The following is a 25,618-nucleotide window of genomic DNA, read 5'->3' on the forward strand; positions in this document are numbered from 1 at the left end:
GACTCCCAGGAAACCCCACTCTATCTTCTTGAGCATTATCTCCAAAATCTGTTACTTTCTGATTTGGCTCACATTCAGAAAACAGTAAGTTTCAACCAACCAACCTCCATTTATAGAGGTACCATACTAGGTGCCGAGGAACACGAAGATACGGGGGCCAGGGTTCCTGCCTCTGGGAGCTTACAATTTAGCAACAAACAAACAAAAACGACCATGAAATGATGAAAAATGACATAACAGTTGGATATAGAGTGTCAGCTATTTCATTTATTTTCCCAGAAAGCATAATATTCCACATATCATCTGTAATAGACCCTGACCCCTGGCCACAGGGATGAGTAGGCATCTTAGACTGGGCTGATAGAACTCCATCCTGCTGACCAAGGTGATTGGCATAGGCTGGGCATGTGACTCAAGTCAAGCAGAGTCCTTTCTGGGAGTTTATTCATTGGGATGGGAGAGAATCTGTCTCTTGCTTGTTAGGTCTGAGGGTTAGAAGGATAGGAATTCAGAATGACTGGTGGCCTTTCTCTCCATCACATGGAAAAATCTTATCAGTAGGAAAGGGTAACCCTGCCAAGCAGATCAATGCAGAGATATGAGTAGAAGAGAGAGTTAAAGATATTTGCCTAACAGCAACAAATATCCAAATCCTGTATCATCATTATCAGAATTAGCATTTTTAATGTTTATGCCAGGAATGGTGCCTGTATAAAATGTAAGCACTTAATAGCATCTCATTGAAGGATAATAAAAACAGTAATATTTATGAGTATAATGGCATTATCCTCCCTTTTTCTTTGGAGAACAAAGAGGACCAATAATTTGCCACACAACTAGTGAGAGAACTGGGCCATGAACCCAAATTTGTCCGACTCTGAAAAAAATCTTCGTTCTTTCTACTGCAACAGATAGTCCTGTGCTATGGTTTGGATGCTTATCCCCTCCAAATCTCATGTTGAAATTTGACCCAATGTTGGAGGTGGGGCCTGATGGAAGGTGTTTGGGTCATAGGAGTGGATCACTCGTGAATGGATTAATACCCCAGGTGGCAGGTGCAGTGAGTGAGTTCTCTATTATTATAGTTTCTGTGATGACTGGTTGTTAAAAAGGGTCGGCCCCTCCCTTCTTCTCACTCTCGTTTCCTCCCTTACCATGTGATCTCCACACATGCCAGTGCCAAGGCTTTTTTTTTTTTTGAGTTGAAGTTTCACTCTGACATGTAGGCTGGAGTGCAATGGTGCTGATCTTGGCTCACTGCAACCTCCACCTTCCAGGTTCAAGCAATTCTACTGCCTCAGGCTCCCAAGTAGCTGGGGATTACAGGTCCCAACCACAACATCTGGCTAATTTTTGTATTTTCAGTAGAGACAGAGTTTTTCACCATATTGGCCAGGCTGGTCTCTTGGCCAGGCTGGTCTTGAACTCCTGACCTTTTGATCCACCCGCCTCAGCCTCCCAAACTGCTGGGATTACAGGCATGAGCCACAGTGCCTGGCTCTAGCCTGAGGCTTTTACCAGCTGCCCAGGCTTCCATCCAGCAGAATCATGAGCCAAATAAACCTTTTTTTCTTTATAAATTACCCAGTTTCAGTTATTTCTCTATAGAAGTACAAAATGAATTAATATACCCTGTGCCTGCAAGGCACCGTCCTTTGAATGAAGGCAGCAGTTTGACTTTCCTGCATAGAATTAGAATTCATGTATTCACCTCACTTGACCCACAAGGTAGCTCTGATTCTGGACAGCTTCTTCTCTGTGTACATTCCTGGCAGGCTCTTTCCCCAATCTGATCTCCCTTCCTCAACCACCATGGGTGGATTCCCTTCTAGGCAGGGGAATCCCAAGTCTTGTCCCCAGTACAATGCAGCACAGTGGACATCAGATTCTGCCTCTGCTGTTCCCTCTGTCCAGAGTAGAAAACTATCACTTGTGACACCTTCACAACATCTCCACACCTGTTCATTATTCTAGGTTCTTGGGAGAGGCGACATTAGCCAGGCAGACATCTGGGGAAAGAGTTCTAAGCCAGAGCAGCATGGCAGAGCAGAAAAATAACCAGAGCCTGGCTGGCTCCCTACACCGTATATCATACCAACACTTTTTTATTTTTGAGATGGAGTTTTGCTGTGTCTCCCAGGCTGGAGTGCAGTGGCACCATCTTGGCTCACCGGCAACCTCCACCTCCCGGGTTCAAGAAATTATCCTGCCTCAGCCTCCCAAGTAGCTAGGACTACAGGCACCTGCCACCACACCCAGATAATTTTTGTATTGTTAGTAGAGATGGGGTTCCACCATGTTAGCCTTAGCTGGGCTGGTCTCGAACTCCTGACATCAGGAGCCAGCCACCTCGGCCTCCCAAAGTGCTGGGATTACGGGCATGAGCCACCACAGCCAGCCTGTCACACCAACTTTTAACTGTCTACATCTGGACTTCTTTTATCTAAGAGAGGAATACACTTCTAATTTGTTTAAATTGCTATTATTTTGGATTTTCTGTTAAATGCTAAACCTAACCCTAAGTAATAAAAAGTCCCTCTTCTTTGTCCAGTTTTGCATCTTCCGCACCTTGCATACTGTCTGGCACAAAACAGGCACTCATAAAAAATGTCTGGCATCAGGGCATGGTGGCTCACACCTATAATTCTAGCACTTTGGGAGGCTGAGGTGGGCAGATCACATGAGGTCAGGAGTTTGAGACCAGCCTGGCCAACATAGCAAAACCCCATCTCTACTAAAAATACAAAAATTAGCTTGGTGTGGTGCCTGTAATCCCAGCTACTTGGGAGGCTGAGGCACAAGAATTGGTTGAACTGGGGAGGTGGCAGGTTTACAGTGAGTTGAGATAACGCCATTGCACTCCAGCTTGAGTGACAGAGTAAGACCCTGTTTCTTCATTTTTTTTTTTTTTGAGATGGATTCCCACTCTGTCGCCCAGGCTGGAGTGCAATGGCGTGATTTTGGTTCACTGCAACCTCCACCTCCTGGGTTCAAGCAATTCACAATTCTCTGCCTTAGCCTCCTGAGCAGCTGGGATTACAGGTGCCCGCCACCACGCCTGGCTAATTTTTTTTTTTTTTTTTGTATTTTTACTAGAGACAGGGTTCCACCATCTTGGCCAGGCTGGTCTTGAACTACTCCTGACCTTGTGATCCACCCGTCTCGGTCTCCCCAAGTGTTAGGATTACAGGTGTGAGCCACTGTGCCCAGCCCCCTGTTTCAAAAAAAAAAAATGTCTGTGGAGTCATAAGCAAATTTAAGACCTAGTTGAGCTGCTGTTTACACTCTTCATCTCTTGAAATAAAATACATAATCTTGACCTTGGAAGAGAGCTGCTGTCAGGTGGGCCTCACTGTTTGGATCACAACAGACAAGGAAGAGTGGCAGCTTCCCAGCTGAAGCTGGCTGGGAGAGATGAGTGAGTGGTTTGGGGATTACGCTTATCTAATATTTATAAAAGCTAACTGTCATCAGAAGCCAACCTCCAGGCCCCCAGGTGCTTTGTCTCATAAAGCCTCATGGGAGACTTATGTTTTATGTCATGTCTTTCTTTTTCCGTCAATCACAACAGGCTTCACTGTCAGCTCTGCTTGTAAAGCAAGCTGCACAACCTTACTGTCTCTTTGTCCTGGACTTCTGTTGCTAAGGGGAATGATTAGCCAACTCACTACTTTTCTTAAAAAATATACCCACCATCAACATCTTAGTAAGGAGAAAGCAGTTACCCTTAGGAAATGCAATATATTTCCGCTTCCTCACACATCTTCCTTTTGTTCAGTTGTTTAGCAAATATTTATTGAATGCCTGCCACGTGCCAGGTACTGTTCTTGGTATTAGGAATACAACATGCTTTAAGCAGACCTGGTTCCTTTTGTACATCAAGCTAACATTCTTATGGGAGGATCTGAAAAACATATTAAATGAGTAGAATAAACAATTTCTTTTTTTTTTTTTTTTTTGAGGTGGAGTTTCACTCATGTTACCCAGGCTGGAGTGCAATGGCGCGATCTTGGCTCACCGCAACCTCCGCCTCCTGGGTTCAGGCAATTCTCCTGCCTCAGCCTCCTGAGTAGCTGGGATTACAGGCACACACCACCATGCCCAGCTAATTTTTTGTATTTTTAGTAGAGACGGGGTTTCACCATGTTGACCAGGATGACCTCGTGATCCACCCGCCTCGGCCTCCCAAAGTGCTGGGATTACAGGCTTGAGCCACCGCGCCCAGCCTAGAATAAACAATTTCTTAGTGATATATGCTCAAGAAAAAAATAAAGCAAGGAAGGGATATTTGGGGGACAGAGTTACAATTTTACACAAGGTAGTCAAGAAAGCCTTCACTGAGAAAGTGACATGTGAGTGAAGATCTGATAAACATGAAAGAGTAAGCAATGAGGTATCACAGCGAAGTGCAGTCCTGCCCAGGGCTCAAGAGGAAAGTCCTGGCCCAGCGCGGCAGCTCACGCCTATAATCCCAGCACTTTGGTAGGCTAAGGCAGATGGATCACCTGAGGTCAGGAGTTTGAGACCAGACTGGCCAACAAGGTGAAACCCCATCTCTACTAAAAATACAAAAATAAGCTGGTCATGGTGGTGCACACCTGTAATCCCAGCTACTTGGGAGGCTGAGGCAGGAGAATTGCTTGAACCCAGAAGGTGGAGGTTGCAGTGAGCAGTGATTGTACCACTGTACTCCAGCCTGGGCAACAGAGCAAGACTCTATCTCAACAATAAAAAAAAAATGCAAAGTCCTAGGCAACATGGAATGGACATAGACATAAACCCAGAGGACACTGTCCTGGGTTAAATAGCCCAGTCACACAAAGACAAAGAACACATGATGTCACTTCTATGAAGCATCTAAAATAGTACACTCATATAATTAAATAGTGGAATGGTGATTACCAGAGACTGGGCAAGAGGGAGATGGGGCGTTACTAATCAATAGGTCTGAAGTTTCAGCCAACAAGATAAGTAAGTTCTAGAGATCTGCTGTACCACATTGTACCTATAGCCAGCAATAACATATTGGACACTTAAAAATTTACCAAGAAAGTAGATATCTTGATAAGCATTCTTACCACAATAAAATAATTAAGAAAAAAGAAAATAGGCTGGGCATGGTGGCTCATGTCTGTAATCGCAGCACTTTGGGAGACCAAGACAAGAGGATCACTTGAAGTCAGGAGTTTGAGACCAGCCTGGGCAACACAGCGAGACCCTCATCTCTACAAAAAATTTTAAAAATCAGCCAGGAGGCTGACGTGAGACGATCACTTGAATTCAGGAGGTTAAGGCTGCAGTGTGCTACAATCACACCACTGCACTCCAACCTGAGGGGCAGAGCAATGATAACAGAAGGGCGGGGCTCCCAGCTAAAGCCCACCCTTAAGCCTGGAACCACGGCCCTAAGTGAAAATGGTGGACCCCATTTTTCTGCCCAAATGTTGCCTTTTTGGCCTGCTCCGCCCCCATCCTATGCCCATAAAAGAGTTCAGCTGGCAGAGCAACACAGGTGGCTGAGCACTGTTACAAGCAGCTGAGCGTCAAAGACTGCAGAGAGATGTGGCTAACTTCAGCCAGCGCGGCTTCAGGGAAAGATCACCTTCTCATCCCCTTGCCAGCCCCTCCTTCTGCTGAGGGCTACCCATCACTCCATAAAGTCTTCCACATGCATCACCTTTCAAACAGTTCTGTGACCTGATTCTTCCTGGACGCTGGACAAGGACCCTGGTGCCGAAAAGGCAAGAAACTGGCTGCTGAGAGGATGGGGGCTGCCATCCTGACCCTCCACTGAGCTGGTTGGCACTTGGCCATTCCCGGACAGCAGAGCTGAAAGAGCATCGGTTGTAATATGCTTAGACACTGCTGTGGGCCGCACAGAGCTTGCTCCTGCCAGAGAGGAGTGACCAACCGTCCAGCAGCCATTTGCTCCAGTTCCCACGCTCACTGGCTTGCGTGCTTCTTCCTGTGAGGAGTGGCCAGTGGCAGGCTGAGTGAAATAAGCCACTCCAGTTCCTGCTGCAAAGGTGGTCGAGAGAACTATCCTGTCTCATTGAGACCCTGTCCACCCCCTCCAAAAAAAAAAAAAAAGAGCCAAGTAGGAGAGGTGTAAGAATGCACGTGAGTTAATGGATCCAGGAGGCCAGGGTAGCCGGGATGGGGGTGGGGGGAGAGCTCGCAGAAAGAGGGATGGCACCAGTGGTGGAGGCCTCGTCAGCCACTGAAGAACGTCGGCTCACCCCTGGTGAAATGAGAAGACCTGGAGAGTTTTGAGCAGGATGCCAGAGCTGATTCACATGTTATAGAGGTCACACTGGCTGCTGCATTGAGAGCAGGTGGAAGCAGGGAGACTAGTCAGGGACACCAGTGGGGAGACATTTATCTTCCAGGATCCCAGGGACCATCTCTCACCAGCCATTTCCCCCTCTCCCTCTTCACTCCTGCGGTAATCTTCCTCCCCAGCCACTTCAGAACCCAGAAACGTTTTGTGCTCCCTCTGTCCTCATCCAAATTTAAATTCTTTCATCACACTAGATAGTCAACAACAGACACTCTTGTATATATTGTATATATTTTCTTGGGTATAAATCTGAGAATTTATACCCAAGAAAAGCTGAGTGAAGAATGACAGCTTCTAGCATCTGCGTAGGGCAGTAGAAGAGGACTATTTTCTCCTCACTGGTTTAGTGAAGACTTCTTCAGGTCTTACCCAAATGTGCTAGTTTTTTATTGCTGATAAACAACCACTAACTTAGCCACTTAACATGTTCTTTATGTCAGCAGTCTAGGTGCAGCAGGGCTGGGGGTTTTCGCTCAGGGTCTCAAGGACTGAAGGAAATCATGGTGTTGGCCAAGCTGAGTTCTCATCTGAAGGCTCCAGGGAAAAGTCCGTTTCCAAGAGAAACCAGGTTGTGGGCCTAATTCAGTTCCCTGTAGTTATTAGACTGCTGTCAGGGGATTGCTTTCAGCTCACAGAGGCCACCTGCATAGACTCCCTTAATAACATTTTCTCACATTTCACATCTCTCTGATTTCTCTATGCCTAATCTCTAGACTCAGCTTGAAGGCCTTGTGTAATTAAGCCAGATCTGCTTGGATTATCTCCCTATCTTAAAGTCAACTTATCTGGGGACTCAATTAAACTGCAAAGTCCCCTCACAGCAACACCTAGATTAGTGCTTGATTAAATAACTGGGAGAAAGTGCAATAGACCAGGGGCTGGGAATTATGGGCCATCCTAGAAATCTGCCTACTACACCAAGAAAAACAAAGCACACTGACCCATCTGTGGAAGCACCCGGAGTAGGAAAAGCGCTGAAGGTGCCAGGCAGGCCTTGGGGACAGCGACTAGGATTCAATGTGCCATGACTCACTCATTCTCTCTCTCTCTCACACACACACACACATACACACACACACCTTTCTCCATTCACCTCTCACATCTGCTGGTCTTCATTCTTCAGAGTTGCTCCTCCCACATAACAAGAAAGCTGCATGCCTGTAATCCCAGCTACTCAGGAGGCCAAGGAGAATCACTTGAATCCAGGAGGCAGAAGTTGCAGTGAGCCGAGATTGTGCACTCCAGCCTGGGGGACAGAGTGAGACTCTGTCTCAAAAAAAAAAAAAAAAAGAAAGAAAGAAAGAAAGCCACAAACTGCCCTAGTTCCTGCTACCACAGTTTTGCTTTTCCAGTAAAAAGAGAATGTCTTTCTCCTAATGTTTGAATATCAACCTAGAGAGACTCTGATGGAGCCAGCTTGAGTCTGGGATGGGAAGTGGAGTGTCGAGATTGAGAGGCAGCTGGAGGAGGCAACAGGCAGCTAAAGGAGGTGGTGGGACGCATGTCAGGTGAGCAGATACACAGAGCCACTGGGGCCTCTTCAGCCCGAGCTGCTGCTCTTCCCCAAAGACCTTACAGCCCTTCTGCATTGCTCTCCTTCCTCTTCTGACCTGGCTCGTAGTTCTGCCTTCTCTAACCCCCAGGGGGCTGACATCTAGCTCTAGCATCCACAAGATTAAGTCCAAACTTATAAACTTGGAGCCATGGGATGGGCCAGGCACTGGAGAGAGAATGCCTTGCAGAATAATCTAGAAAGAATTCTGGACTAGATTTTAGTTCTTGCTCTGCAAGGACTAAACCGTGATCATGAACATGTTGCAGTGGCCGTGAAGGTTTGCCGCTCAGACCTTGCTTAGAGAGAACCCGATTGGGGAGTATAGCTGGGTGAAGCTTCCACCTTTCACACCTTTGGATTTGCTGTGATATTCACAACAAAGCTTGACTCCCCCTGCCCCTCACCAAGCTGCATCTAGCCAACTACTAAGTCCATTGTGGGTACCGCAGCTGGGCTATTTCTGCCCAATACAAGACTCCTCAAATGCTCCATCTTTGCTGAGGAATGCCTCGCTGGCCTGGCCAAGACCCTTTCATGGCTGTACCGCATTCTGAGGTTCTTCTATCCACCCCCTCCTTCTGTCTCCTTTCACATATGCAAACCTGCACCTCAGTCAATAGATGCTTCCTGCCTACTTCTGTTCCCCCACCATCACCTTTAACAGACATTTCTCCCAATAGATCTCTTGTATGTCTAAATTCTTCTTGGTTTCTGATTTTCAGAGGACTCAAACTGACACACAGGTTAATCCCTTTTCTCTCATCTGTAGCATCAAGGACACTCCACTGGATTTCTGGGGTCCCTTCTAGCTCAAAGATCCTACCTGCTTTTGTGATTTTAGAGAGTTATTGCTGTTTGATGAAAGAAGAAAAAGATGATTGCATATTTAGATCTCTGATTCACAACTATCTGGGCCTATGCTCTTTGGTTATATTTAATTTTTGTCACTACAATTAACTTTTTTTTTTTTAGACAGAGTCTCACTGTTTCACCCAGGTGAGAATGCAGTGGCATAATCTCAGCTCATTGCAATCTCCACCTTCTGTGTTCAAGCGATTCTCTTACCTCAGCCTCCCGAGTAGCTAGGATTACAGGCGCCTGCCACCACACCTGGCTAATTTTTGTAATTTTAGTAGAGAAGGGGTTTCACCATGTTGGCCAGGCTGGTCTTGAACTCCTGACCTCAGCCAATCTGCCCGCCTACACCTCCCAAATTGTTGGGATTACAGGCATGAGCAACTGTACCTGGCTGCTACGGAAAACTTTCCTGTTGGTGATATCCTACCAGGTAAGGTTAAGGATTATGGGCAATGTTTCCTTAAGGACTGGCTGAAAATTAAACATTATGTGAATGAACCATCACTGTCTCAGCCAATGCTTCTTCCAATTCAGCATACAGAAGAGTCCCCTGAGAATGCCTTTAAAAAAGTAGATTCCTGGCCAGCACAGTGGCTCACACCAGTAATCCCAGCACTTTGGAAGGCCACGGTGGGCAGATCACCTGAGGTCAGGAGTTAGAGGCCAGCCTGGCCAACATGGCAAAACCCCGTCTCTACTAAAAATACAAAAATTAGCTGGGTGTGGTGATACATACCTGTAATCCCAGCTACTTGGGAGGCTAAGGCAGGAGAATTGCTTGAACCCAGGAGGTGGAGGTTGTAGTGAGCCGAGATCGTGCTGCTGTACTCCAGCTTGGGTAACAAAATGAGACTCTGTCTCAAAAAAAAAAAAAAAAAAAAAAAAGGCCAGCCTTGGTGGCTTACACCTGTAATCCCAGAACTTTGGGAGGCGAAGGTGGGCAGATCACTTGAGGTTGGGAGTTTGAGACCAGCCTGACCAACATGGAGAAACCCTGTCTCTACTAAAAATACAAAATTAGCTAGGCGTGGTAGTGCATGCCTGTAATCCCAGCTACTTGGGAGGCTGAGGCAGGAGAATAGCTTGAACCTGGGAAGCAGATGTTGTGGTGCACCAAGATGGTGCCACTGCACTCCAGCCCGTGCAACAAGAGTGAAACTCCATCCCAAAAAAAAAAAAAAAAAAAAAAAAAAAAAAAAAAAGGAGATTCCTGGATTTGACCCATAAAGAGTGTCTTACATTTTACAAAAATTATTTCCTGGGTATCTAGAATGTGGTGTGGGGCACTATGGGAAGTCACTGACTCTCATGGTGGGGTGCGGTGTGGGCCTATGATCTTTGGTTATATTTAATTTTTGTCACTACAAATAACTTTTTTTTTTTTTTTTTTGAGACAGAGTCTCACTGTGTCACCCAGGTTAGAGTGCAGTGGCACAATCTCAGCTCATTGCAATCTCCGCCTTCTAGGTTCAAGCGATTCTCTTACCTCAGCCTCCCGAGTAGCTAGGATTACAGGCACCTGCTTTCTTTCTTAGGTGGTGACATTTCAGCAGGTAATAAAGAATGAGGAGGAATTTGTTCCCCAGGTGGCAATGTGGTAAAGACATTCCCAGGATGTTGAGACAACAGCTGGGCAGGTGAGGGGTGTGGGTGGGCCAGGAGGGAAGAGAAGAACATGAGAAATAGTGCAAACTTTTGGTTTAGCCGGTTTTCTGGTAGGAATGTCATTTTAGAGATCTGTGATATGGGTAGAGATTGGTACTTCTGAAGTCTGGGGACGAGCTCTCTGTTCTAAATAAAACACAAAGTAAACAAAAAGTAAAGTAAAGAAAGAGTCGGCTGGTCGCTGGCTCACGCCTCTAATCTCAGCACTTTGGGGGACCAAGGCGGGTGGATCACTTGAGGTCAGGAGTTTGAGACCAGCTTGGCCATCATGGTGAAATCCCGTCTGTACTAAAAATATAAAAATTAGCTGGGCGTGGTGGCATATGCCTGTAATCCCAGCTACTCCAGGCTGAGGCAGGAGAATCACTTAAACCTGGGAGGCGGAGGTTGCAGTGAGTTGAGATTGTGCCACTGTACTCCAGCCTGGGTGATGGAGTGAGACTCCAACTCAGGGAAAAAAAAAAAAAAAAAGGAAAAAGAAAGAGTCAGAAGTAGCAAATTCCATTTGTTTTCAATGCCCAATACTTAGAATGCTGTGCCATGGGAAACTCTCTGTGACTCGGTAAGGTGTCCACTCTTGCTCTCTGAGGTGCGTGCTATCTTCCAGGACATTTCCCAGTCCCAGGAGGGAGGATCTAACTGACATTTTGCAACCCCCAACCTGCCTCACAAAGTTAACCCATCCCCAAAGATCCAGGTATCAGTTAGGGCATCCTCAGCTAATAGGTTTGTACCTGTCAGAAGTGGGAATCAAGACTCTGTGGTCCACTGACAGACCTCAGAGTTGGCCTATTGCTGTCCTTGGATTTGACACATGAGTGTCCTTTACTTCAATCCTCCTTTGTAATTTCTTTTTTCTTTTTTTTTTGAGACAGGGTCTCACTCTGCCACCCAGGCTGGAGTACAGTTTTGTGATCTCAGCCGACTGTAGCCTTGACCACTGGGGCTCAAGCGATTCTGCAGCTCAGCCTACCAAGTAGCTGGGCCCACAAGCTTGTGCCACCACACCCAGCTAATTCTTTAATTTTCTGTAGAGATGAGTTCTCATTATATTGCCCAGGCTTGTCTTGAATTCCTAGGCCCAAATGATCCTTCTGCCTTGCCCTCCTAAAGTGCTGGGATTACAGATGTGAGCCACTACACCTGGCCTTCCCATGTAATTTTTTGTTTTATGTTTTAGGGATGGAGTCTCGCTCTGTCACCCAGGCATGAGTGTACTGGGTGCAATCAAACTCACTGCAGCCAAACTCCTGGGCTCAAGTGATTTTCCCAGTCCAGTCTCTGAAGTAGCTGAGACTACAGGTGCATGCCACCATACCTGGCTAATTTTTTTTTTTTTTAAGAGACAGGGGCTCGCTATGTTGTCCTAGCTGATCCTAAACTCCTGGCTTCAAGTGATATTCCTGCCTCAACCTCCTGAGTAGCTGGGATTATAGGCAGAAGCCACTATGCACAGCTTAAAATATCCTATTTCTTTTTTAAAGAGTATATATGTTTTACAATTTTAAGAAGTGCATCTATAAGCCTCTTAATGTCTATGGAATCCAGTTCAGGAACGCATAGAATTATTTAAAAAATAGTCCAGAAAAGATCAGAAACAAAAGAACCAGCCGGACACGGTGGCTCACACCTATAATCCCAGCAATTTGGGAGGCTAGGGCAGGAGAATCACTTGAGGCCAGGAGTTCAAAACCAGCCTGGGCAGCATAGTGAGATCTCATCTCTATTTTAAAAAAGATCCTTCAGGAAAGGATTCTAGGGGAAAAAAAATAAAAAGAATGAAAAGGAAAAAACTATCAATGGAAACAAATCTAAAAATGGAATTATTAGTACCATCTATATGGCCTGCCTTTGTTGTCATGTTACATAATAATATGGTGGTTGCATTACATTACAAAATAAGGTTGTGTTACCTTAAAAGTAAACATAACTGTATCATCTTAAAAAAATCAAGACTAGAAGAATAAAATCCACCTCAGTACCCTTCAACACAAAGGTATAGTCACACTCACATTCTGGTGTTTCCACCAGATTACTTTTGTGCGTTTATATTTTAAGGTATTTATTTTCGTAGTTAAGATCATGGTATGTGTTCTAATTTATTTCTTCACTTTTAGTATTTACCATTATAATGTAAGTATATTTTTCCTTCATATCATGCTTAATGCCAATATAAAATTCCATCATGTACCTCAATCATATTTTATTGCTACTACACCTATGTTGGAAGTTTATTTTCAGAGTTTTCTTATAAATAATGGTGTTTAGAATAAAGATCTGCATAAAAGCTTTCTTCATATTTTGGATTTTTCCCTTAGGACAGATTCTCAGAAGTGGAATTTGAGGATGAAAGGGCATGAACATTTTATATATATTGTAAAACTGCTGTTTGAAAATAGTCATGCTATTTCCTGTCACCACCATCTTAAAACAGTGTCTGCTTCACTACACTCTCACCATTATTGTGTATTATTATTCTTTAAACTTTATTGTTGGCAAAAATTATTGACTTAATTCCCATGATTCTGTTTTAATCCTACGAACTCTGATTCCCAGAGATGCCAGTAAGATATTACAAACCAGTATCACAGATATGCAAAAAATGAACTAAAACATTTTACCAACATTCATAAAAGAAGTTTCAGTTTCAGTCTTTTAATTCATCTCATACTCTTGTATTTTAATGCAGGGTTTCACCCTCAGTACTGTTGGCACTTTGGGCTGGATAATTCTTTGTCATGAAGAACTGTCCTGGGCATTAAGTGGCATTTCACAGCATTCTTGGTGTTGACCCAGTGGATGTCAGTAGCTCCCCTAGGCTGTGACAACCAAAAATGTCTCCAGGCATTGTCAAATGTCCCCAGACAGTAAATAGCCCCTTAAGAATTACTGTTCTAATGAAAACCATAAAACTCTATTAGTTCACATTTCATTCCAATGTTAAAATTTTATTCTTTAGTATCTTAGACCTGATGGAGCCCACCCAACACCCTTTCCTTCCTTCTCCCTTGCCAACAAAGCCCCAGTTTTATTCAGCTGTTCCTCCTGCCTAGACCCAGGGAATGAATTCTGTCTAATTATGCCTGGTCTAAGCTGGCCTGGTAGACTTATTCTCCTTCTCAGTTACTGGCTTTGGTTTGGACATGGAACTCAGTCCTGACCCATAGGTCCCAAGGAGACATCTGCTGAAGGACTTCTGAGAAAGATTTGCTTCACTGATAAAAAAAGAAGCACATAGGGCCAAGTGTGGTGGCTCATGCCTGTAGTCTCAGCACTTTGGGAGGCTGAGACTGGTGGATCACCTGAGGTCAGGAGTTCAAGACTAGCCTGGCCAACATGGTAAAACCCCAACTCTACTAAAAAAAGCCACAAAAATTAAACGGGTGTGGTGGTGGGCACCTGTAATCTCAGCTATTCAAGAGGCTGAGGCAGGAGAGGCGGAGGTTGCAATGAGCAGAGATCCCGCCACTGCCCTCCAACCTGGACAACAGAGAAAGATTCCATCTCTAAATAAATAAAAAACAAGCACATGAGAGAAATTGCCCTTCTTCTTATTAGATGCTGTCAATGTTTCCATGTGCTCCCTGGAAGGGTTTGGGAAAAACCACTGACATGCTGAGGAGTAGGAATACCAAAGGCATGTGGCTTTGGTGACATCACCAAGACACTGAAGTACCTCCCCATGGAGAGGCTCCACCTCCAGACTTCTTACAATGGGAGGTAACACACTTCTCAACTTTCAAACTATCTTTTGTTGTTACTGTTCTGTTTTCCATGATTGGTATCCTAACGGGCTTTCTGGGAGCCCCTAAGACGGTGCCAAGGAGAGGTGGTGAATCTGGTCCTATCCGAGCCTGTTTTAACATCATGTTTGAGCAATAGGCAGGCCCACTGTCATAAGGACCAGCTTCTGAGGAGAGATGTTGCTCCAGGGAGGTCCAGCCAATTGAAGAAGGAGCTCAACCAAGGCGCTGGAGGTCTCTGGCCCTAAAGAACAAGGCATTTGTGTGTGCACGCGCACGCGCGCGCGCACACACACACACACACACACACACAAACCAGGCACGCAAGTTCACGCAGGTGGAGGTGTGGCGAGATGCAAACTCTAGTTCAGGAACCCGTGGAATAAGAAAAAAGGAGACCAGGAAAGATCAGGAAAAAAAAAAGAACCAGCTGGGCCACTGAGTGGGCTTCCCTATTGAGCAGCCAGAATCCCAGGGAAGCAGATGAATTCCAAGCCCACCATGGACAATAACAGGAGCTCTTGGTACACAGTGACTAGCTGTTTTCACTGGGCTGAACCAAGCTTGGAAGTCTTCAGTACTAGTAGTTTGGGGGATCTAAAGTAGGCAGGAACTGATGAAGTTAGTGTCAACATACCTTGAGGAAAGTACTATCATACAAGAGAATGAATGAGGATTTTGGAATGGGAGTTTCAAGAGAGATTTTGATCCCGTGTCTAACGTGGGTAGATGGGGGAGTAAATAAATAGGGAAATAGGTGGATGGGTGGGAGGGCAGATAGGTGGAGGTGAGGCTGGGCAGAAGGCTGGATGGGAAGAGGAGATGATAAAAAGGATGAATGGCTGAGTGGCTGGATGAGTGGGTGAGTGGGTGGCATAGCTTACTAGAGGAACAATGGGTAACTAGATAGATAGCAAATGAATAATAGCAACTCTTTCAGGTTTTGCTTTGATCACAGGGAGCCATGTTCTTAAGGTGGGAAGGAGCCTCCAGCTATCTCAGCAGGCCTCATTCCCTTCTTGCTCCATTTCATGCACTGTGAGGGTAGAAGTGCATCCCAAAATCAGATCACAGGAGGATGCCCAGGACATCACGAGTCTACCACACAAAATTTGTGTATGTCATATATTTTTTAAAAAGACACAAAGATACTTCCTTCAAGTCAGATATGTAAATGAGAACTGCAAATGAACTATCAAGCTGATATATATGACAGCACTCAGAAATCTAATATCATCGCTGAAAAAGCTTTGACCTGTAGTGAATCCAAGATAGCTGCATTTGTTAAAATTAGCAGAACACCAGAGATTAAAGTAACGAATGTCTTTTCCACTTGGAACACAGTTTGATTGACACCCAAGTTTCTCTCTTAACCTCTGTTATTTGCTCTTGAAGGTAGCACCTACTTCTAACTTGTTTGCAGTGTTTTAATTTGCTTGTACATTCTTCAGTTAGCAATGCTGAAAGGTCTTTTCAATTTGGTAGCTTGGCTTTTGATTCCTCTTTGCCTAAATTTCCTCTCACACCTATTTGACCTCTGCCCTGACCTTTCATCATCCTCCATCCCCCCATTAGGGCTCCCTCATTTGTGCTCCACTGCACCCCAAATGGACCTCTATTCCCTCACACCTATCAGAATATATTTGTAATTGTTTATTTGCATATCTGTCCCCTAATTTATCACGAGTCTCCCTAGGGCAGGGAGCATGTCTTATTCTTGACTCAGTACCTAACACACGAAGGATCTAAAAAATGCTTTAGGTATGAAGAAATGAGCTTGAACTTATAACACCAACTTTTATTAAAACAAAGCTGTAGAAACTTCTCTGTATGTCTATTTTACTTGAACAGAACGTTTTAAGCTGTGTTTAAATAGAACTCAGCATTATTTTAAAGATAACCATAGATAATTTTCCCACACACTTAAATCAGTTCTCCTACTGTCAATAATTTTCACATTCAAGTAATCTAGAGTAAAGACTGATTAAGTACTAGGATAGGTGCTGTGAGATTGTTGTGAGGTTGTAAGGTTGACCAAAAGGATGGAGAGGCAGACCCAGGGTCAGGTTTAGCAAGTTAATTTTAACCTGCCAGGCTGGCTGCCTCACCGCAGGCAGTGACGGCAGCAGCCTGGCTTACAGACTGTGGAGGTTATACAGGGGGTTTGCAGGTAGCCGGATGCCATTCTAAGAAAAACCACATCTTGGTTTTTAGGTGCTAATATTCTCCTTAACTGGGTCACCATCCTGGGTTCTAGATCCGGGTGTGACCACATCCTGTAACCCAGGTACCCTGTTTGCAAAGCTTGAGGCTGTTTTTGCTGTGAGCTCAGCTTAGCAGTGGAGAACGGGGAGGGGGATCTATGGGCTTGCCTTGCTGTAACCCCAACAGTCACTTTCTGGAGGGCTTTAAAAATTGACTAGGATTTAAATATGTGGTTCAGTAGCTTTCCCAATGTTTGCTAAAAGGGCTGTATATGCAAAGTGAGCCCCAAACACAGAAGGAGCAAAGAAACCAAAGAACAAAGCAGGTGAATCCAGTTTATCCATAGACGGTGATTTATTGGGGAACTTAGGGACAGAAGCATGATCTTAGGTGACAATAAGAGAGGGAGATCTCTGCACTGTTACCTTCCAGGCCTGGGGTTTATATACCGTAGGGAAAGGATATGCAAGCTTTGCAAGAAATATGTAGGACAATTGAAGTCAACCTCTTAGGGAAAGGTAAGAAGGCTAGTGTAGTATAGCCTAAGTGTAGGATCTGTGGTAAGTGTGGCTGTTACACAAAACATAAAAGATGAAGTAGAATTCTTAGAGGCATTACTAGAACTGGGTGAGCCAGAAATCAATATGGCAGATTAGCATCTAAAATGGTTATTTCAGCCTCCATCCACACCCAATTATAAAAAATAGCCAGCTGAAAATATATTAAGGAAGTGCATATTCTATTTACAATAGCAGCAAACACAAACACACACACACACACACACACACACACACACACACACGCACACATTTAGGAACAAACTTAAGAAAAAGATAATTTAGATCTATAGCATGGAATTTTACTGATACATCCCTGGTGGGATAGAACCTAAAAACCAAAGAACTGTACTCATGCACACACCCACAAACACATAAACCCTTAAATATATGTTAAACTATTTTCAATAATAACATTATTGTTGGTAGTACTGTTATTGTTATTCTGAGACTTTTCCATATATATTATGAAATAAATAGTAATTAGGCCTTAGAACCAAAAATGTCTAAACTGGTAAAAAGGAGATACAGATATAAAATCAATAAAATAAAATTAAAACTTTTTTTTTTTTTTTGAAATAGGGTCTTGCTCTGTCACCCAGGCTGCAGTGCAGTGGCATGATCATAGCTCACTGCAGCCTCAGCTTCCTGGGTCTAAGTGATCCTTCAACTTCAGCATCCCTAGTAGCTAGGACTACAGGTATAAACCACCACACCTTGCTAATTTTTTTTTTTGTTTTGTAAGAATAGGATCTTGCTGTATTTCCCAGGCTGAGTTTAAACTCTTGGCCTCAAGCAATTCTCCTGCCTCAGCCTCTCAAAGTATTGGAATTACAAGTGTAGGCTACCTCACCCAGTCTAAAATTCTTTTATACCTCAATTTGAATAACAGCATCAATATGAACTCATAATGTAATTTATCTTTAAAAAACACATCTTTTCTAGGTCTTCATTAAAAAGCCTAGAGACAAAAGATGACATTCATTCGGGTACCAAACATGAAAAAAAGCTCAACATCACTGATCATGAAAGAAATGTAAATCAAAACCACAGTGAGATACCATCTCATGCCACTCAGAATGGCGACTATTAAAAAGTCAAGAAACAACAGATGCTGGTGAGGTTATGGAGAAAAAGGAATGCTTTTACACTGTTGGTGGCACTGTAAATTAGTTCAACCATTGTAGAAGACAGTGTGGTGATTCCTTAAAGATTCCTTAAAGCAGAAATACCATTTGACACAGTAATCCCATTACCGGGTATATATGTAAAGGAATATAAATCATTTTATTATAAAGATGGATACATACAGATGTTCATTGAAGCACTGTTCACAATGCAAAGATATGAAATCAACCCAAATGCCCATCAATGATAGACTGGATAAAGAAAATGTGGTACATATATACCATGAAATATTGTGTAGCCATAAAAAGGAATGAGATCAGTTCCCTTGCAGGGACTTGAATGGAGCTGGAAGCTGTTATCCTCAGAAAACTGATGCAGAAACAGAAAACCAAACACCACATGTTCTCACTTGTAAATGGGAACTAAATGATAAAAACATATGGACACATGGGTTGAACAACACACACTGGGGCCTGTTAAGGGGAATGGAGGTGAGGGAGAACATCAGGAAGAATAGCCAATGAATGCTGGGCTTAATACCTATGTGATGGATTGATCTGTTCAGCAAACCGCCATGGCACACATTTACCTATGTAACAAACCTGCATATGCAGCACATGTACCCTGGAACTTAAAAGTTGAAAGAAAGAAAAAAAGCCTAGAGTCAATGAATGACCTAGTAGCAATGAACACCTTCAGTGTACAAATTTGGGTTTCTAAATACTATTTCTTACTAGAAAGAAACAGGGTTTCTTAGGGCAATGGCTGAATCCAGATCTAGAGCAGGAAATGTACAAGATGATCTTCAAATGTCTTGTGAGAGCAAGGAAGAAAAAAAGAAAGCATCATGTTAAATATTACTTCAGCCATGTCAAAAGGACTCAGGAACCAACACTGGAGGGTTTCTCTAACCAAAAATCAGTCAATTTGAACATCAAAAGAATAATAACTGCAATGGATTGAAACATATGAAATACTATGTTATTTATACATAAATAATTATCCAAATGTATAATGATAGCCTCCTCTAATAAAAAAACCTCATTGGTCACCTTCAGAGGATGTTAGGGAAATAAGCCATAATTTTTAAGGCAGGCAATCAACAAAATACAATCAAGCACTTATTTTGCTTTTCCAATATGAACCATACCACCAGATAACCAAATAGTTGATGAGCATAAGTTTCTCTTGATATAAGTGTTTTAGCTATTAAATGAAGATGGGGTTGGGGGCAGTGGCTCACACTTGTGATCCCAGCACTTTGGGAGGTTGAGGCGGGCGGATCACCTGAGGTCAGGAGTTTGAGACCAGCCTGGACAACATGGTGAAAACCTGTATCCACTAAAGATACAAAAATTAGCTGGCCATGGTGGTGTACAGTTGTAATCTCGGCTATTCAGGAGGCTCAAACAGGAGAATTGCTTGAACCTGAGAGATGGAGATTGCCAAGATCACACTACTGTACTCAGCTGGGTGACAGAGTGAGACTCTGTCTCAAAAAAAAAAAAAAAAGATGGAATGGAATTAGGAAGTCATTATTTTGCAACCCCTAGTGAAATGATGGTCAGCAGTCTTTCCAGTGACTGATAACATCACAAAAAGAGAAAGACAGTATGTTCCTTCTGTCAGAAGTTCACAACACTTCCTGTGAAGTGTTCTTGCCAAAAATATTGAACCTGAATTGAATCAATCTTCTAGATATAACTAAAAATTTATAGGAAATATAAGTGATAGAAAAACAAGTTACAGAGCATTGTAAGTGCAATCAGCAAAACCTAAGCTGTTGGAAACTCTGTAGGACAAATAACCCAGTTTCGGAATAAGCAAAAGAAAAAATGTGTGTGTGTGTGTGTGTGTGTGTGTGTGTGTACATATCAACCTATTGCAAGATATAAATTCTTATTTAGATCCTGATTTTTAAAAACTGTAAAAATTTTATAAGACAGAACTACAAAACAGTATAAGTACTAGAAGAAAACTTGGGTTAAATATGAACACTGACCAGGTATTTTGTGATATCAGTAGGATTTAGTGTTAATTTTTTTTTCAGTATGACAACGGCATTGTGGGAATGCTATAAAAAAGAATGCTTATCTTTCAGAGACATACACTGAAATATTTATGGATAAAATACTTCTGAGATCACTATAAAATGATCCAGGTGTAGGGAATAGATATGGATGTGAATAAAGCAAGATTCACATGTGTTGGTAATTTTTGAGGCTGAGCAGCTGGGGTAGATTATATGGTATCCTTTCTAATGTTACACATACTTAAAATTTTCATAGCAAAATGTCGTACAAACAATAACAAATGCCTTCTTTCAGAGTACAGGATTTGTGTATCTGGAATCACATCAAGAAATTTAGCTGCCAAGAGTTCTGAGAAACAGTTTTAAGCTTTCCAGTCTCTGCAGCAGTCTAGAATCAGGCTTGAAATATGTGTGAGTGAGATAATCAATAGTGTCTGCACCTGAATTTATAACTCAAACCCTGACCTCTGTCTTGAAGGACAATTAAAAATATCCAACTGCCTCCTTGATATCTTGACTTGGATGTCTCCCAGGGTCCCTAAACTCAACATGTCAAAAGCAAAACTAATGATATATTCTCACCAAACCTTCTCAGCAACTAACTAGCTGTGTGACCTCAGAAAAACCTCTAAGGTTCTCTAGTCTCCAGTTTGTGAACTAGGGGAATGACTAAATTATCTCTGGCATATTCCTAGCTCAAGGAATGTAAAGGACTCAAACTTACCCCTTTTGTCAGTACTAATTTCGTTATATACTGTTTTTTACAGCAGGCCCCCTTTAAGAGAATTAGCCCATAATCTTTTTAGAAGTGATAGTGTTTCATGATAAATCTTAGTATCTGTTTAGCCACCAGTGATCATTTATTTGATATTGGCAGAAAGTTCAAATAGCCTATAATTGCTTTCAGTGTGGACTCATGCATCCTAGAACCAACCAGCCAAGTAACTAACTGCCTGCCCACCTGTAGCAACAGCCAAAGAGCTGTCTGCTGTTGTGAAGATAATATAGATGGCTGGCTTTTTCAGACTCCAGCTTTTGTATCTGTTTTAAAAATGTGACAGGTGTGGTTTTTTTCCCAAGACAAGAGAAAGAGAAGATTTGACCTCTAGTGCCTATTGAAACATCTACAGAGGGGTAACTTGTCATTTTTATTGCATAAGTGAGGGTGTTCCCACAGTGAAGCAAAAGGGGTGATAAATAACATTCTTGAAGTCCATTAAATGGCACTTAGCAGGAGGGAGCCTGAGTGACAGCTGCACATTGCTCGGCGATCACAACATCAAGGTGCCCCTTCCCACAGCACTCTGCAGTTGCAAAGCACTGGCACATCCATTGTGGTGTTTGACTGCATTTTCTCTCTCTGCTCAGATGGCTTACCCAATTTAGGTGGTAAAAAAAAAATCCAGTAAGCTTAAAACCAATGGGAATAAAAGATCATTGGGAAAGGTGAGGAAATGTGGACCAGCCTCTTTTGGCTGGTTCAGAACTTAACCCAGGGTATAAAGATAAGGTCTGTTAAATCCAGTTTATCTTTTCTCAGATAGACAGTATACGTCTGATGTTCGCTTGGTGATCCTGTCCTTTGAGATTGTAAAGAAGCGGGACTTGAACTTCCATCAAGGGTAGAAGCCTAGCCGCATACATCTTGCCGGTTCTTAGGGGGCTGGCTTCTGTTTCTCCCAGTCCCCTTGATATGGTTTGGATTTGTGTCCCCACCCAAATCATATATCAAGTTGTAATCCCCAATATTAGAGGATTGGTTGTTCTCATGATAGTGAGTTCTCATGAGATCTGGTTGTTTGAAAGTGTGTAGCACCTCCCCCTTTGTTCTCTTCCTTCTCCTCTGGCCATGAAAGACACATTGGTTTGCCGTCTGACTTCCACCATGATTGAAAGTTTCCTGAGGCCTCCCCGGCCATGCTTCCAGTACAGCTGCAGAAACAGAACTGTGAGCCAATTAAAACTCTTCTTTGTACATTACCCAGTTTCAGGTATTTCTTTATAGCAGTGCGAGAACAGACTAACACATTCCTCTAGTGCAAGTTCTTCCTTCTGTTTAAGGATCTGCTGGTTGTTCCCATGTGCTGTCCTGCTCCCAAAAACTTGCCTGAGGGTATACACTACCAATGTTACCAGAAAGTCTGCTGCCCCAGGCCCCTGTAGTGCAGTGGCACAATCTAGGCTCACTGCAACCTCCGCCTCCCAGGTTCAAGCGATTCTCTTGCCTCAGCCTCCTGAGAAGCTGGGATTAAGGCCATCATGCCCAGCTAATTTTTGTATTTTTAGTAGAGACGGGGTTTCATCTTGTTGGCCAAGCTGGTCTCGAACTCCTGACCTCATGTGATCCACACATCTCAGCATCTCAAAGTGCTGGGATTACAGGCATGAGCCATGTGCCCGACTTTTCTTTTTCAGGCCTCCACCTGCCTTACCTCTCTGTACTATCTGCCACCAATCAACACTATCCCTCTCTTGAAAGGCTCTCCTTCTTTGGTTTCTAAAATACCACCTTCTCCTGGATCTCCTTTGACCTCTCTGAAGGATCTTAGGCTCTCTTCCTTGGGCTAGCAATCCCCAGGGCTCTCTGTTTTGTTTTGTTTTGATATGTCCTCCTCTTCTCCCTCTGCAAATTCTCTTTGGAAAAGCTGCCAAGAGACCTCTTTCCTTAAGAATCTTGGACAGTGTCCTCCACACCAATGAATGGAAGTATCCAGCACAGAATAAGCTTGTACTAAATATTTACCGAGTGAAAAAGTAAATGAACAAATTAACAAAGTATCCCCTGTGAGATCATAATTCATAAACCAGAATCCCTGGTTTAGACATCTTTTCTGAGTTTCATACTCAGAAAAGATGCTCACAAGGATGCCACGTTACAAAATACCTTTTACACTCAATGACTTACAATAAGACACATATATTGTCCTGTAGGTTAACAGTGGTTGAGCTGATCTAGGCTGGGTGTGGCTAAGTGGATCTGCCCTAAGCTTTAGATCATCTGGGCTTGGCTTCAGGCTGTGAGCTGGATTCAGATCTGGCTTTATTAGGGCCAGGCTATAGAGCAGTGGCCACCAACACATGATATTGTCATGGCAATCACTAAATCACACAAGTACACTTAAGGCCCTGCCTATGTTTGCATCCTCTAACATTTGATCAACCAAAGCCAGTTGCAAAGAGAAGCCCCTTATCAATGGGGTCAGGAAGTAATCTCTGCTCACGGAGTTCGAGAGAGGAACAGGAGTGAGTAAATATTTGGTGAACAATAATGCAAGCATCCAAACTAACACAACTGTACATCAAAATGCCTACAAGACATTGCTTCCTTGAATGTCTCAGAAGCTCTCTAAATTTTCCATGTTGTTTGCTAAGAACCCAGTACTCTGCCAGCTCCCTCCTGTAAAGTTGGGTCTTCTCATCCATATCCTACTAGCAGGGGATGCTGCTGAATTTGGACAGAACATCTACTTCCAACTGCCAACTGCCCTGACTTCTGATCACTGCATCTTCCGGATCTCCTTACTGCCCTGGCCTACACAGCTGAACAGCTCTGCCACTATAGACATAAAAAAATACAGGAGTTCCTGACACAATCCTGTGTTTTTACGGTTTTTGGACACCGCATCCCTGGCTGCTCTCAAAGGGATGTTCATTTTTCAGCTCCCATTTTGCTCAGTGCTAGTTCTTTCTTTGCCTGTCAACCCCAGCCACCAAGGTCCAATCATGCCTTGTGCTTCAGCTTGCCTAAGTCACAATGAGGAGATTGGATTCTCGGCAGCCCTTTTGAGCTCTGGCCTCTAACACTGAAAACAAGATTCTCTACATTGGCTCTTTTGGAACAACACCTCATAGGCTCAGCAATGAGCCACCTCCCATAGAATTGACACTAGAATCTACCAAAGGGGAGAGAGATCAGCAAATGAGCTACTGATTAGGTCTGCTTTCCTGGCCTGCTTTCAGAAGGCGCGCGCGCACACACACACACACATATGCGCACATACCAGTACTCAGTTCTAATCTCCCTCATGTTTATTTAGGCTGTTACCAGATAATTTGATAGGCTTCTTTGGGACAAACAGGCCCTGCTCCAGGGGCTGAGGACAGGAATAGCAAGTCTGGACGGACGCACTTTGGCAGCGTGAAGAGAAGAGGCTTTGCAAGATGAATGTCGCCACTGTTGCTGGCTCTTGTCTGCTATATTAATTTCTCCCTTAAAAGAAAGCTGACCCATTTTTTTCTAGCCCACAGCCCTAATGGACTCTTATTCAGAGGCCATCCTTCTCCGACATAAAGAGCTGTATTGTATTTAATGATAAGCCTTTTAATGGAATTTGCTATTTCTAGGTCTCTGGGAAAATGTCATTAATGAGCCAGCAAGTGCAAGGAATAGCAGATGTTTGAGGGGCATGCATTTTCAAGGGCAGACTACCCTGGCAGAAAAGTGAACAAAAACAGGGCACAAGTCCTTTTTTTTTTTTTAAACCTTTTTGGATCTAGTTTGGCCTTACTAAAAATACGATCTAGACAAACTTTGTCTTCAAAATGTGAAGATATCACTCTTCATGCTCTTCACCCGCCCCCAACACCTACCTACATATTTTTTACTCTGTCATCACCACAAATATTTGTCACTCTAATCGTAACAAAATCAGCAGCATGCAAAACTAGACCAAGACCCATGGGCAAACTAAACAGGCTAACATCTGTCACTCAATTTCAAATCTATATGTGGTCAATGCCAATTTAAGAGACTGAACACACCATGAAAAACTGAAGAGAGGAGAGATTAATTGTTCCTTTTACTGTCTGGAACAATTCAGCTCTGCCCCCAAACCTGCATATTTGCTCAGTAAAACAGAAGCTTGTGTATAACCAGAGGTGCTCTCCTTTGCAAAGCAGTTTATCAAACACCTCTTTTTACACCACAAGTGCCCTCCAAATTGCACTTCTAACCTGGAAGGACGCACTGAAGTACGTGCATACATTTCTTAAGGGGGTTCTCATATGTTTTGCATCTCTTGGTATTTTCACCAGCACCGAGATGCCTCAGCATGCTTTATCAGTTGGAGTTTTCCTGGCACACCCACCCTTTAATCTGTTTCTTACTAGCACCCACTGTTTCCTGGCCTTAATGGAGGTGCTAAAGATACAAAAAAAGCAAGACAAGGTTCTTGTCCTCAAAAGTTTAACAGCAAAAAGTGATCCAACTCATTTTATTGAATATTGTTGAGACCAGGGCAGTATGCTAGAAGCTCTTGGGAGTTCAAAGATGAGAAAAGCCAAGTAAAGATACTTGATCATCCTAAAGATTTGCCGTAGTCTGCAGCATCACCTGGGAATTTGCTTAAAATGCAAATTCTCAGGACTCACTTTTGACCTACTGAAAGAGAAATGCTGTAGGTGGGGCCTGGCCATTTGTGTTTAACATAAACTTTTGAGAAGCTCTGGCTTGAAGAGCTTCTACTGAATACACAATCTCTCTGCTATCAGACAAGGTGAGCCCAGGACCAGGCAAGATGCCAAGGCTGCAGGTCA

At 43.4% G+C, this 25,618-nt stretch overlaps 1 protein-coding gene across 6 annotated transcripts in view; it reads right to left on the minus strand.

The window, feature by feature from the left end:
* FAM184B (family with sequence similarity 184 member B) overlaps positions 1 to 25,618 on the minus strand; it is a 139,495-nt gene that overhangs the window by 94,201 nt on the left and 19,676 nt on the right. The window lies entirely within an intron of this gene.

This window comes from Sapajus apella, unplaced genomic scaffold, assembly GCF_009761245.1.
Source record: "Sapajus apella isolate SASKATOON/1434 unplaced genomic scaffold, GSC_monkey_1.0 scaffold5, whole genome shotgun sequence".
NCBI lineage: Eukaryota > Metazoa > Chordata > Mammalia > Primates > Cebidae > Sapajus > Sapajus apella.